This window comes from Mus caroli, unplaced genomic scaffold (genome assembly GCF_978045245.1).
Source record: "Mus caroli unplaced genomic scaffold, Mus_caroli_1 scaffold_19, whole genome shotgun sequence".
Classification (NCBI taxonomy): domain Eukaryota; kingdom Metazoa; phylum Chordata; class Mammalia; order Rodentia; family Muridae; genus Mus; species Mus caroli.
In genome coordinates this window covers 2,431,228-2,445,721 of record NW_028227274.1, presented here as the reverse complement: position 1 = coordinate 2,445,721, position 14,494 = coordinate 2,431,228, and positions in this window count along the sequence as shown.

Here is a 14,494-nt window from a genome sequence, read left to right as displayed (position 1 = left end):
AGATCCGATTGAAAAAGTATTTCTGGCACTAATGCATAATGCATAAAATATGTGCATGCAATCTGAAGGCTGAAAAATAGATCATTCTTTAGGGTAAAAGAATGATATGAAAGTTCCTGCCTCTGCGGGGAGAGGAGCTTTAGTCTCTCTGGGCTGAGCTGAAGACTGGTAGCTGAACCGTTCCATGAAATATGAATGCTTACTGTGGCAACCCATGTCCTACTTCATGGTGAGGAGTGGCTTCTTAGAGAAACACACTCACCACATAAAGTCATGTTACACACTGACTAGAATTTGAGGTTGAAGGGCCCCTTCCCTATTGGTTACTAAACTGGACTTTAACCTATAAGAAAGGGCTGAAATGATAAACTAAGCTTGGTATCTATGGTAACGTACATAAGAAGGTAATTACTTTTCTTTACATTTTCAAATTTCAGAGTTTAATAGCATAGTATATGCATTGCCTCAGGCCCACAGTTCCTGCAGTTCATTATTAAGAATCAGAAAATGCCCTCTCTACCAGTCATTATTACTAATAAAATGCAACTTACAAGCCCTATGAACAAAAGTTTCAGTGTCTGTAGGAGGCAGGAAGGCATATTTGACTATTAGGCGCTTGGCATAAACAGCAAGGACCCTGGAACACTTGGCCTAGGCATTTGTCCTGAGAGCCGTGTTCATGAGGAAGCTCTTTCACTAATGGTTAATTAGACTCAAGAAATAGCTCTGTTCTTTCAGGTGAGCAGACCAAAAGAAAGACCTAAAACTATGTCCTCATAAGAGCACCTCAGCTTCTGTAGGAATTTTGCAGGAGCAAGAGTTGTAAGTGAGCCCAGCACCTGTTAATTCTAGCTCACTGAAGAGCAGGGTTTCTTAACCTGTGGGTCTTGACCCCATTGGATCCCATATCAGATATTTACATTATGATTCACAACAGTAGCAAAATTACAGTTATGAAGTAGCAACAAGATAATTTTCTGCTGGGGAGAACAAGAAGACTGTATTAAAGTCTCAGTTTTAGGAAGGTTGAGAACCACTGCTATAGGCTTGCTCTCTGATACACCAATTTGGAAACCTGGGCTTGTATTGTTTTTTTTTTTCCCCCTGAGAAAGACAACAAATTGGATGATTATGTTGGCACAGAGAGGAGCTATATTTACAAATCTATCTAAGATTCTCTCTGTAGCTGCAGAGCATTGATAGTCTTCATTTAATATCAACAGAAAATTCAGCCCAGGTGAAACTAAAACCTTTTCTCTGGCTATAAAGATCTCTTTCCCAGCCCTGGTACAACTGCATGGCTGACACCAGACAGGTGTAACCTCTTGGTTTCACCTGCCTGCCTTGATAACTCTGTCCCCAGATGACTTGTGTGAATGACAGACAAAGTCTGTACTGAAAACTAGAGCTAATTTAGGAAGCTCTAAATTTAGACTGGCTTTTCCTTCCAAAAGAGAATTTGTTTGTAAATCAGATTTTGGAAACGAAAGCAAACGTTTTCCCATAGAAACACTGCAATGGAGCTGTGTAACTTTAACCGCCACAACCAAATTCCATGTGGGCAAAGACATTTTGGTCGGGAGTAGTTCTTCGCCATTGTTCAGCTGCTGTTATGTTCTGGACACACCTCTGTGGGACCATCAGCAGCTGGACCACAGTGTGTAATGGTTTCCTAGGAAAATAGTCACACTTGTTCCTGATGGGAAGAACTACCCAGTTGCTAAAGCCTAATGGCAAAGAGACATTCCCTTGACGGTTCTGTTGCTGCCACCCAGAAGCATAAGTGGCCAGCTTTTTCTATGAAAGGACATTCCTAAATCTGGTGTTTGTACTTTGGGAGCTACCAGCACCTGTTTAGAAAGTACGACAACTTGTGTAGGCTAAAGATGAACTCTGTGAAGTTTAGACCAGGAAGTTGAATAAAACAACATAAATAATAGAGCAAAATTAGACCACAGAATTACACAAAGACCCTGGGACTAAGTGCAGGACTGTTAGTAAGACCAGTCTTTCCAGCCACGAGGCAAGCCAGTGAAGACATATCTTGAAGGGAAAAAGTAAAGGAATTCAGCCGCGGGCAAGAGCATTATGAAGCTTGTATGGGCCACAACCTGACTATTGAACAACCCTTCCCTCTCCCCATTCCTCTCTTCTCTCCCCTCTCCTCTCCTTCCTTCCCTTTCCCCTCCCCTCCCCTTCATCGTCTCTTCTTTTTCTCTCCTCTCCCTTTTGTCTTTCCTCTCTCCTCTCTAGTCTCACCTTTTTCCTACCCAAAGCAAGCAGTGGGTAGATCTCTTCCATACGCAACACATCCAGTTCAGTCTGCCCAGCAGCAGTCAGGGGAGAGGACTTTCCTCCCAGATAAGGATTGACTTAGAATAAGATAGGAGGGGTGGAGGAAGGGGCCATAAGAATGAGAAAAGGCAGAAATTTTCAAGGGGGTTTTAGGTCAGAAATCCTTTGGGCAAAGAGGAACAGTATATGTTTTCAGCAGGCCAGGAGGAAGGCAGAGCCTTGCTAGGAAAGATGCATGTGAGGGTGCTTAGATTCTTTCAGAAACAGGAGAAAGTGAAAATGTCCATCAGATGGATTTTCCAGAGTTTTTCAGGAAAGAGATGGTAAGTTTCCAAGCAGGAGTAGTAATGAACAGTCTGATCAAAGACTCTCCAATCGATCATCAAACTGGGAGTCCCAATGCTCCGACGTCCTGGTCCATCAGGATCCTGTCCCAATGCTCCGATGTCCTGGTCCATCAGGATCCCCACCACTCTCTAACTTTTGCAGGAATTACCTTTCCATTTTTCCCTGCCTTCCACTTTGGTTACCTCCAGCAATCTGGGGTTCACATTCTCTCAGCTCTGGTCCTGTCCTTGAGGAATCTCACTGTTGGGCTAGAGGTTCTCAGTTTCTATTGATTAAAAATGAAGATGAACTCAGATATTCTGTCCTTCATCATCACACCTTCTCGGGGAAATATATCCCTTTTGTACTTCCAAACAAAATGGCAAAGGGGACAGATTTTTCTAAACTGCACAGAAACATTTAAGTGTGAGCTAAGTGACAGCATCATATTATAAGTCATTTTCCCAAATGCAAAAACAACAGGACACAAGTGATCCTACTGAAAGGCAAAGGAGATACAACGGCTTACTAGTTGGGAAAGACCAAAAGAGTCACTGGCCTGGCCCTGAGACAGTGTGCACCTCCAGAGCTGTACTGGCTATTTTTGTGTCAACTTGACACAGCTGGAGTTATCACAGAGAAAGGAGCTTCAGTTGAGGAAATGCCTCCAAGAGATCCAACTGTAAGGCATTTTCTCAATCAGTGATCAAGGGGGAAAGGCCCCTTGTGGGTGGGACTATTCCTGGGCTGGTAGTCTTGGGTTCTATAAGAGAGTAGGCTGAGCAAGCCAGGGAGGCAAGCCAGTAAAGAACATCCCTCCATGGCTTCTACATCAGCTCCTGCTTTCTGACCTGTTTGAGTTCCAGTCCTGACTTCCTTTGGTGATGAACAGCAGCATGGAAGTGTAAGCCGAATAAACCCTTTCCTCCCCAACTTGCTTCTTGGTCATGATGTTTGTGCAGGAATAGAAACCCTGACTAAGACAAATTGGTACCAGCAGAGTGGGGTATTCCTGTGACAACCTGACCATGTTTTGGGGAAGACTGCGGAAGGACTTTGAAACTTTGGGCTTGAAGATCCATTCGTTGTTAAGAGCTCTGTCAGATGTTGTGTAGGAGCTTGGAAGATAATGTTGAGAACAGTGCAGAAGATGGAGGCCTGGTTTGTGAAATTTCAGGGGGAAAATTAAAGACTCTCTTCAGGGCCATTGCTGTTTTTATTGTGAAGATTTTGTAGTTCTGGTTAGCTGGGGCTGAAGAATCAGCTGTGATTAACAAGATACCAGAACTACTAAAGCAAAAACTTTGCATTACTGGGACTATTGATGCTGGTTAGCTGGAGCTAAGAAATTAGCGGTGATTAAGAAGAGACCAGCATCATTGAGGTGACATCTTCTGGTAAGTGTTTTCTGAAAGCACAAAGAGGCTGTGTTCCAGAGATAGTCAAGGTTGTACTCCTTCTGCAGTGGGACTTGGTAATGTGTAAGGGTCGCCCAGGTGGTACTGTTTTTGAAGGCATGAAGGGGTCACACAGAGCAGCTGAGGCTCGGCACTGTGAGAGGCCATGGAAGGCCATTGGTGAAGGTGCAGCCTCAGTTGCAATTGAAGGCCCAGGACTAAAGGGGTCATGCAGTGTTTTGGAGAGGCTAGTACCATGAGATGACCACCAAGAGCAGCAGCAGCAGTGGAGTACAGGCATCTGGAGCCCAGAGGACGACGTGTGTGCTACAAAGGGCATGGCTGGAGAAGTGACCCAAGCCCTTGGAGGAGCCCAGAAGATAGTGAGTTGGATCCCAGACGTTGGACGGTTGGAGATGGATTTTTTGCTTTGATTGTGACTGTGCCCTGATATTTTCCCTCTTGAAGGAAGAAACTGTTTTAGTGGAGCCCACAGTTAAGAGACTTTTAATTGTAAAAAGACTTTGGATTTTAAAAGAGTTGGATATTTTAAAGAGATTGAAAATTTAAGAATATGTAAAAACTGTGGGACTTTTAAAGTTATTTAGATCTTGGGGATGAATAAGAATGTAAGGGTTGAGGCTTACTAGTGATGTGTTTGTGTGTCAAGTTGACAAGGGGTCAATTGTACTGGCTATTTTTGTGTCAACTTGACACAGCTGGAGTTATCACAGAGAAAGGAGCTTCAGTTGAGGAAATGCCTCCAAGAGATCCAACTGTAAGGCATTTTCTCAATTAGTGATCAAGGGGGAAAGGCCCCTTGTGGGTGGGACCATTCCTGGGCTGGTAGTCTTGGGTTCTATAAGAGAGTAGGCTGAGCAAGCCAGGGAGGCAAGCCAGTAAAGAACATCCCTCCATGGCTTCTGCATCAGCTCCTGCTTTCTGACCTGTTTGAGTTCCAGTCCTGACTTCCTTTGGTGATGAACAGCAGTATGGAAGTGTAAGCCGAATAAACCCTTTCCTCCCCAACTTGCTTCTTGGTCATGATGTTTGTGCAGGAATAGAAATCCTGACTAAGACAAGAGCTATCCCACATCTCACTTCCCAACACTCCAGAGAGAGGATCTGCCCCTTCTGAATGTATCCTTTTCAGAAAGGAAAGCTTCCTGCTGATTTGTTCAAATCATTCTTGCATAGAGTGAGAGAAGAGAAACAGGAAAAGTGAATTTAAAATAAGGTACATTCCAATGTGATGTAACTGTTGAATATGGGACTTGCTTGGAAACCCTGAGATGACTTCTACTGCAGCCATGCCTGCCACTGCACTGTGGTCACACTCTTGTGATGTCCCAGCTCCTGATGCTTGAGAAGCAAGGTTTGAACAATAACAATCATAAAAATATATCAGTCTGTGCCAGAAAATTTCCGCTTAGATGGATCCTGCACGGGCCTCCCCAACCAGAGATTTGCATGTCTTTCTTGGCTATTTAATGCCTTGGTTCATATCAAAACAAGCTTTGAGCTATGTGAAAGCAGGGGCATGCCATTTTGCACTGATTATTATTATTATCATCATCATCATTATTATTAATGTATAGTACCAGAATAACTTTTTATAAAGCCTCAGCAGAATAAAGCTGTCCTGAGCCACTATGTATCTGGATTCCAATACTTTTTTGAATGCGATAAAGTTTGATTGGGTTAAGAAGTTTCCCTGGAGAGGCAGGTGGGTTTCTGAGTTCAAGGCCAGCCTGGTCTACAGAGTGAGTTCCAGGATAGCCAGAGAAACCCTGTTTCGAAAAACAAACAAACAAACAAACAGACGTTTCCTTGGAGTGTATTCCTTTAATTCCAGCACTTAGGAGGCAGAGGCCAGCTTATCCCTGAGTTCAAGGCCAGTCTAGTTTACAAAGTGAATTCCAGTACAACCAGGGCAATACAGAGAAACCCTATCAAGAAGAAGAAGGAGAAGGAGAAGGAGGGGGAGGGGGAGGGGGAGGGGGAGGGGAGGAGAAGTTGTTATCATTGTCTTCCAACAGTGGGAGTGTTGAGGGTGTCTCACTCTTTTGCCGGCACCTGAGACCCCTTTCCTCCCACTGGGTTGCCTTGTGTAGAAATGTAAGAGGCTTTGTGTCTAGTTTCATTGTAACTTGTTGTGCCATGTTCAGTTGTAACCCCTGGGAGTCCTCCAATTTGTTTTTTTGTTTGTTTGTATTTTGTTTTGTTTTTGTTTTTTTGTTTTGTTTTTGGAAGGAAAATAGAAGAGGAGTTGACCTAGGGGAAAAGGGACGGATGGAGAGGGACTGGGAGGGGTTAAGTATGTAAGAGAAATATAAATAAATAAATAAGTTTCCCTCGACTTTTCACTAGCATTGAGCTTAGATTCCATGAATGGAGGGACTTAAACACGGATAAAATAATATATCCTGGGCTGCTCCCATTGACCTGAGTTCCACATCCCACGAACCAGGCCAAGCAATTTTCCCCTAATAACTTCCATTCCATGTGAGTCTCCACAGTGGACTCAGAGAGAAATATAAATAAATAAATTCACTACTGATCCACATGAGCCCCTACAGTGAGTTGGGCTGAATCGCCTTTTATCTCTGGGTATTGCAGAATAGCAGAAGAAAGTCCTGTGGTGCTCTGGTCCTCAAGGCCAAAGCAACCTGGGAAACTGCAGCATGGGGTCAAGAGTAAATGTTGTAGCAGCTTTTGCTAGCTCTATGGTTTCTGTCAGTCATTTCAATGTGACCTCTTGATCCACAAGCCCCTATAGATAATGCAAAAGATGGACAAGTGGGCTCTTCACCAATAAAGCTTTCTGTGCAGAATCTAGCTGAAAGCTGCATTCGGCTCACCAGGCTTCATATTGTCAGCTTGCCTTTGATCTAGTCCAGCTTCCTCATTCTACACAGATAAGGACAAAGAACCCTGGAGAGCTCCCAGAGTTGCTAGCTGGCCAGGGGGAAGCCAGATTCCCCGACAGAATCAGGACAAAACCCAGCTTTCTTCCCACCATGCCACACTGCCTCCATCTCATTTTGTAAAGATTCCTTTGCCCTGTCTGTGATGTGGATGAGTCAGAAAATAAGACATGAAGAAAGATGTGAGGAAAGTATGCTTGTGCATTCATTATTCAGCTGGTCTACATGAGGGATGAAACAGCAGTTTTATATGAAACCACCACTATTCATTTACTCTCAACCATTGTTATGCTTCAAAGGAGCAAAAATTGAGATTATTACACCAATCACATTGTAAGTTTCATTTGGATAAAGCAAACGAAGAAGGAAAGGGCTCTAAATTCACCAAAGAACTGTTAACATCCAAACTCAAGTTCATAGCATGGGACTCTGGAGCGAATAGCTTCATCAGGCTCATGCAGAATGCTCTGTGTCCATTTGTCATCAAGATAGAATACATAGTTCATAATATTCCCAAAGGGATTTGTGATCTTCAAAGCCTTGATTGACTGTGAGATATCTCATTTATACCCATGCTGCCTGAGGAGAGGGAAATGAAGAGGCTCCAAGGGATGAAGTCCCTTGGTTTTCTGAGGTTTCTCTCCAGGGGTTAGTCAGTAAGTCACCAAAAGCCACCAACAGGGAATAAAAGCACTCATGACTTGTCTGACAAAGGTGCACAAGCAAAGCCCGTGGGGTGAGCTCAGCATTAGCATGCAAGGAGTGAGTGAAGGCATGAGTCAAAGTGGGCCACCAGTGCGGGTAGAGTGTGGGTTTGGCATCTGGAAACTCACTGACCTATTGCTACCATCACAGAAAGAAAAACACTTAGACAAAGGAAATGGGCAAAAGGCCTGTAGTTGTGACTGCTCTTTGAATACAAAGCTGAATGCAGAAGGAAGGAATGGAAACTCCCACATGCCGGAAGCAAAGAGTGAACTCAAATAAGAGTGGGCAGCTTGCACTGTTGCCACAATGGCCCAAGAAGCAGACTTTTAGTTCCCACGCACAGATAAAAATCCCAGCCCCCAGTCTCCTACAGTGAGGAGTGGGTGATCACAACCTAAAGTCCAAACACTTATAGGGCTACTGACCCATGAGAAGAGATGTGGATACCTCTTTCCGACAGCCCTGATAGGGGTTAAAGAAAGTGCTGTGGCCCAGGTGCCCAGGAAGAAGAAATGAAGCCTAGTTTCATGCTGCCTCTCCTAGAGGACCTCTGCTTTCCCGCTTCTCCCAGTCCTGACTTGCCTTTGCCCTGAAAACGTATTTTTCACAGTCAAGTAGGATCTCCTCAGAAGGGGACCCCTCCTTATTGGATCCTGTACTTGAGGATCTGTGGAGTCTGAGAACTCTGTGATGTGCAGGTGAGTATTAGGGTAACCTTCTTTGCTACTGGGGTCTTAGAAAAACTAAGTATGAAGGCGAGGAATTAATTCACAAGCCTCTTCTCTAAAGACCCCAGAGGACAGCAGGTTTAGAATTCTGCAGAGATTAAGGTGGTGCGCACTAAAGGCCAAGAGAAACGATGCCATTCACTCAAGTGGTGCGACTGCAACGTGGCAGACAGGACTCACTGGCTTCAGAGCGATCCAGCCCCCAGAAGATGCTGAAACACACCCAGTCTCCCTCACCTCTCCAATGCACATACCATCTAAAGCTTAATCAGCATGACGTGCCAGCTGTGGGACAAGGTAAGAACCTTCCTTTTCTTAAATGGAATGACTAGAATCATCCAATTATCTGCATTAAAAGCAATACCTCTTAATAGAGTAACCTTCATTTCTGTAAGTGTGCAGTCCATCCTCACGTGAATGATCTTATTAACCACTAGATGGTCCCTGGAAGGATGCTCAAAGATTAGCACTAGTTTAGTAGGGAAAGCAGAGCTGCCACTTCTCCACCAGAAGCTACAATTTTGGCTCTGGGGACCTGAACATACCTTTAGTAAATGGCACCCCAAGATCAAAATTGCTGTCAAGGAAGGTTTTTTTTTATTAATATAATAATACAAAATTAAAGATTAAAGAATACCCCCCTTTTCAGCAAAGGATCTGGGAATATAATGGTTTGAGGTTTTGCTCTTGGGATGAAAGTCATAGCTGTTCAACTTTCTGTTCATGGTCTTCCAAGAGAAGAGCAGACTGCATCTGGGTACCGTCCATAGTTTTGATGTGCACATATAACACATGCTTTGGGGCCTCCCTGAAGCCTGGACTATTTAGAGGGGCTGAAGGAGTACAGTTTCCTCTTTTTTTCTTTTTCTTTTTAATTAAGGAGACAAAGTCATGGATGTAACAAAGACCTGACTCCCAGCTCGTTCAGTTGTGTGACTTCAGGCATATTACTTATATCAATGCCCTGCTCTCCTCGTCTATACAATGAAGAGAACAAGAGGCACTTCTGCTGTGTTTTTGAGGATAGATATGGAGCTATGAACCCCTTATCTTGTAATAAACTCAAGTTTAGCTAAGGGAACCTCCCCTATCTGTGGAACCAGCACACATTATTAAACACCTAAGACAAGAATCCCTGCTAAATTCCTGATTTAAAACATCCTTTTAAGGCTCTGTGGCTGCTTGGAAAGTATTATCATACTTGGGCACTTGTAATCAAAAGAATGTACTTTGAAGAAATAAGACCAAGGGGCTGGGGGATGTGGCTCTGGGGGAAAGCTCTTGCCTGGCTTGTGCAAAGCACAGGGACTCAATCTCCAGCACTTCGACAAGCAGAAGACAAGAAGCAGGATTTGAGTAGGCTAGGGTTCCAGAGTATCAAGTTCTTCAATCTATCCTGGCTGGATTCAGGCTGCCCAGATGCACGAAGGTATGATTAGTTCCTGGCTCAGAGTCACTGGAAAGTTTCAGAAAATGACTCATGCAAAAGTGACTTGCCCAGCACTTGGCTTAAGTTAAGAAGTCAAGATGTGTTAGCCATGTATGCTCGGGAAGCTCTCTCACACAGTGCACACAGTGTCCTGCTTCAGGCTCAGTCTGACTCACCGCTGGGTGCTTTTTCCCAGATGAACAAGCAGGAGCAGTTAGTTAACAGGGGAGCTGTCAATCTGTGCGGGAGCCTGAGTGGGCCCTGGCTGTGGACCTCCAGGGCCCCACAATCTCTGCAGCAGCCCACTCTGCTTCTCACCCCCTGGCATCCTGAGCACATGAGAACCTCGAGAGCTGCCTGTAAGACTTGGCCATCTTAGAGTATGTCAGAACTTGTGCAGCTCCCAGAATCCACCCAGGAGATGGTTTCTTTGCTGCTATGCTTTAGTGCTTCCTGGGGAGGGATTTCTGTAAAAGGGTTTCTGATGCAAACGAGCTGTTGCAAGATCCCACAGTGTGTCAGCCCTCCAAACTCCCTCCTCTGCAAGCTCTCCCTATGACCTAGAGAGAGATCTATCCCTACACAGTATGTGTGCCCACACTTGTGCGTGTCCCAGTGCATTTGTGGAGATCAGAGGACAAGCATGGTTGTCAGGTCAGTTCTTATCTGAGACAGGGTCTCTTTTGTTGCTTTCCACTGTGTATACCACAGGGCCCACTAGCTTCTGGGGATTCTGTATCTATCTTCCTGTAGCTCTGGGATTCTGGGTACCTGTGCTACTGTGTCTGCTTTTACAGGGGCTTTGGGGATTTGAATTTGGGTCCTCATGCTTACATGCCAAACACTTTCCCCATCGAGCCACCTCCCCATGTCCCCGAATAATATGTTTTCAGATACACCTATTCGTGATCCAGCCACAGAGCTCCACAGAGCACTCGCTTTACAGCACTGTTTATTCGGGCCTTAACTAGAGGCCCTTCCCTTCCCTTTTCTTACTTGATTCTAATCTCTGGAATTCATTACTTCCTGTTTATTGCTGCTGTGACCTATAACCCACCACTTCTCAATGTTATGAAATTGAGCAGTATGACCCAGGAACTTGGCTTTCTTGTGTTCTAAAACAATAAATAAATAAATAACAATAAAAACCTGCATATATGGTTGGGAGGTCCGTAAAATGTCTATAATATTTAATTTGCCCTTGGCTCTCAGAATTTCTGAGGGAACTGCTGAAGAAGTCAAGGTTTCGATTACAGATACAGCTGGGTCAGCTTTGGGAGTAGCCGGGTGATGGTGCAGGCCCTGAACAGTTGATATAGAATTTTCTTATCCATGTGATCGTATCAAACTCTGTGAAGTAGGAGGTAGGTGAGAAACTGTCCCCTCCTGGCGATTAAGTCACTTGCCTGAGCTCACAGAGCCCAGTGAGGTTTCTGACGTTGGGCCCAGGTCTGAGTGCCCTGCAGATCGTGGACAATGCAGGTAACTACAGGTCCTGGCATCTTGGGAGAGCTTCGGCAAGCATCCAGGCAAATCACTGGAACACCTGGCAAGATTTGGGTATTCAGAGGAGTGTTGCCCAGAGAGGACAGAGAGCACTGGAGACATTACCCCACTAATGATGTCGCCTCAATTTGGGAAAGTATATTCACAATGCTCTTTTTTGGTTTTTTGAGACAGGGTTTCTGTGTAGCCCTGGCTGTCCTGAAACTCACTCTGTAGACCAGGCTGGCCTCGAACTCAGAAATCCGCCTCCCTCTGCCTCCGGAGTGCAGGGATTAAAGGCATGCGCCGCCATGCCCGGCTTATTCACAATGCTCTTAATTGGTCCTGAGCAACTTGGGATTTAAAAGTAAGGTCGTAGCTTCATTTGCAAGGGCAGCCAAGTTATTGGTGTGATGCTTGCTTGTAGTCCTAGAACTTAAGAGGCAGAGGCTCGAGGATCATGAATTTAGGCCAGCCTGAGCAACATGGTAAGTTTCTGCCAGAAAGTGGGGAAATGGGGTAGGTGGGAATGGGGGAGCTTGGAGAGGACAGGGTGTCTGGTTCTGACTACCCCGTCCCTGTTCACCAGGCACTCCTGGGCCTGTTGTCCCCCTCATCCTGGGATTCTGCCCCACACTCGAGTTCTCAACACTCCTTGGGCAACATCCATTTATTTTCTTGCCAAGTGAACTCTCTGACATCAGAGGATACACCTTTTACTGCCTGCAAAGGTGTTTTACTAACTTGAATTCATGGCTCTGGGGACCAGTTAGAACATAAGCTCACTGTGAGCCAAACAGCACAGATGCAGCTGCGGAGCAAGCGGCTGGAGAAAGCAAGCATCATTAAAAGCCTGGATGGAAGGTTAGAAGCGGAGAGCCAGCCCTGTCTCGAGCTGCAGGCATAAACCTCCCCAGGTGAACATCTAGGGAACTGTTCTGAAAGCATCTCTAGGGCAGGCCTTGGTCTGCTGGGCTTGGAGACCTGTTCTTTCTTGGGTGCTTTTGGCTGCAGATTCTGCTGGGCCTGAGAAACAGCTGGGAAGAAAGGAGTGCAGGTCAGAGGTCACCTCCTCAGCAGGAATTAACAGGTTGCTTCTGAGCTTTTGAATGATGTTCCGAATGCCTCCCTCCCCTACCTTCCATGCTTGCTCTCTGTAGCTTTTGCTCACAGAGATCCTGGGAAGCAGATCTAGTGCTTCCTCTCCAAGCTAACCCTAGGGCTCCATGTTGCCTAGCGGAAGCCTCTCAAGTCTTAAGTGGAAGTCGCGCAAGACCCCACAAGATTTCCTCCTTCTTGGCTTTCTCTTCCATCACCTTTTTCCAGCCATACGCACACGGGCCACTAACCCCCTGCCCCCCAGCTAGCCCTCTAGGTCTGATATTCACTTAACCTTCTACTGAGATATTCTTCTTCTAGTAATCCGTGGGTCCTGAGCTCTCTGGGATCTTGAGTCAGATCCCCTTCTTAACACAACACATACATGTATTCATTTGCTTTGCTGCATTCATTGTTGTCTTCCCCTTGGGGACTGGGACATCCCTGTCTTGCTCACTGATGTATTCTCAGTGCACCTAGGGTGTCTGGCACCTGTTCTGAGAAAAAAGGGGATTCAGAGGGTAGGCGGGTTCAGAGGAATAGCCTGAGTTCCTGAGCTTGGGTGCTTTGAGGTGTCCAATGACCCCTTCATGTTCAGTGTCCAATGACCCCTTCATGTTCAATGTCCAGGCTTCTGGAAGAGAGGAAGGGCGTCTAGCTCCAGTCAGACAAGCTGAGAGAACTCCTCTTTAGCAAACCTAAGGCAGAAATCACTCTAAGGCTGCCACCTGGGACTTGCTGACACATGGCTCCAGGGCAGGCAGTCACCAGAACTAGCAGTGAGGACCCTACTAAATCCCTCTGCTACTCACGACAAGGGACTTCCCACCTCAGCACCCCTGTTCAGCCTGGCTCTAGCAAACTCAGCAAATCATTTCAGGCTGAGTCTTTATAGCTAGCCAGGGAAAAGTCAGGCCAGACACAGCAAAGGAAAAATATGAGACCCATTGTTTACAAGTTAATAGTTCAAAATGGCAAGATCAGAACCTTAAAGCCAGTGCAGGCCCTACACAGTGACAGCACAAGCCACGCACTCCTGAAGCAAGCTCGAATGGAGCATGATAATGGTATTTCACAGATGTTCCTGCCAGGCAGTCATCTATATCAGATACAGATCACTTCTGTTCAAGATGGGTGGCTGTCTGAGAAGCTCTCAGGCAGAATGGGAAATGACTCCATGAAGAACAAGAAGGCATGTATAATGGCACTCACCGTAATTCCAGCACTCAGAGGCAGCGGCATTCAAGTCTAGCCTTGGCTATAGGACACCCCATCTCAAACAAAAATTGGAAAGAAACCTTAAGTCACCAGGACTATATTCTAATTTTAAGTTTTTCAAATCCTATTTTTAATGATGGTTCTTAAATTCTTTAACCTTCCTTATAACCCACCACCCACCAGGGATAGTGGAAAAGAAAAGATGCAGGGGAAGTGGACCTGTTTAGAAGGGTTCTTTAGAGCAACTACTGCATGTGTTGTCTGGAAATCAGCAGTTCAATTCACAGGTTAGCTGGCAGCAGCAGCTCGATCCACTAGCAAACACCTCTCAGATACACCAGCAGTCCAGTTCAATAGACTCAGGTCAGCAACAGCAGTGATAGGACCTAGCAGACAGCCAGGCCTCAGCCTTGGCTTGAATCAACAGGAGGGACCACAAGGGACACCAGGAGAAGTTCTTGGCTGTGCCTCTCTCAGGGAATTGAGTTAGCCATACCAGCAAGGCAAGCTCTGTCTCTGTCACAACATTGAGTCCTATTTCTACCTTCCAAACATCCCATATCCTCCATGTACCTTGCCTCTGCATGTGCATCCAAGCCCAAGTCTGTGGAGTCCCAACAATCAGCTCAGCTATACAATGTAAGGTGGACCAATACATGCAGGTTGGTAGCAAAGAATCCTTCATCCCGTGTCCTTTCACAAACGTGCTTTAGCAGAGCATCCTCTCTCCCGTGTCTGCTTCAGTGGAACATTCCTTCATGAGTCTGCCTTAGTCTTTCACTTGTGTCCACTTCAGGAAAACACTCCTTCATGTGTTTGTCCCTGCAAAACACCATCCAACACAACTGATTCTCCAAAGAACCCTTAAGTTTCCACTTCACT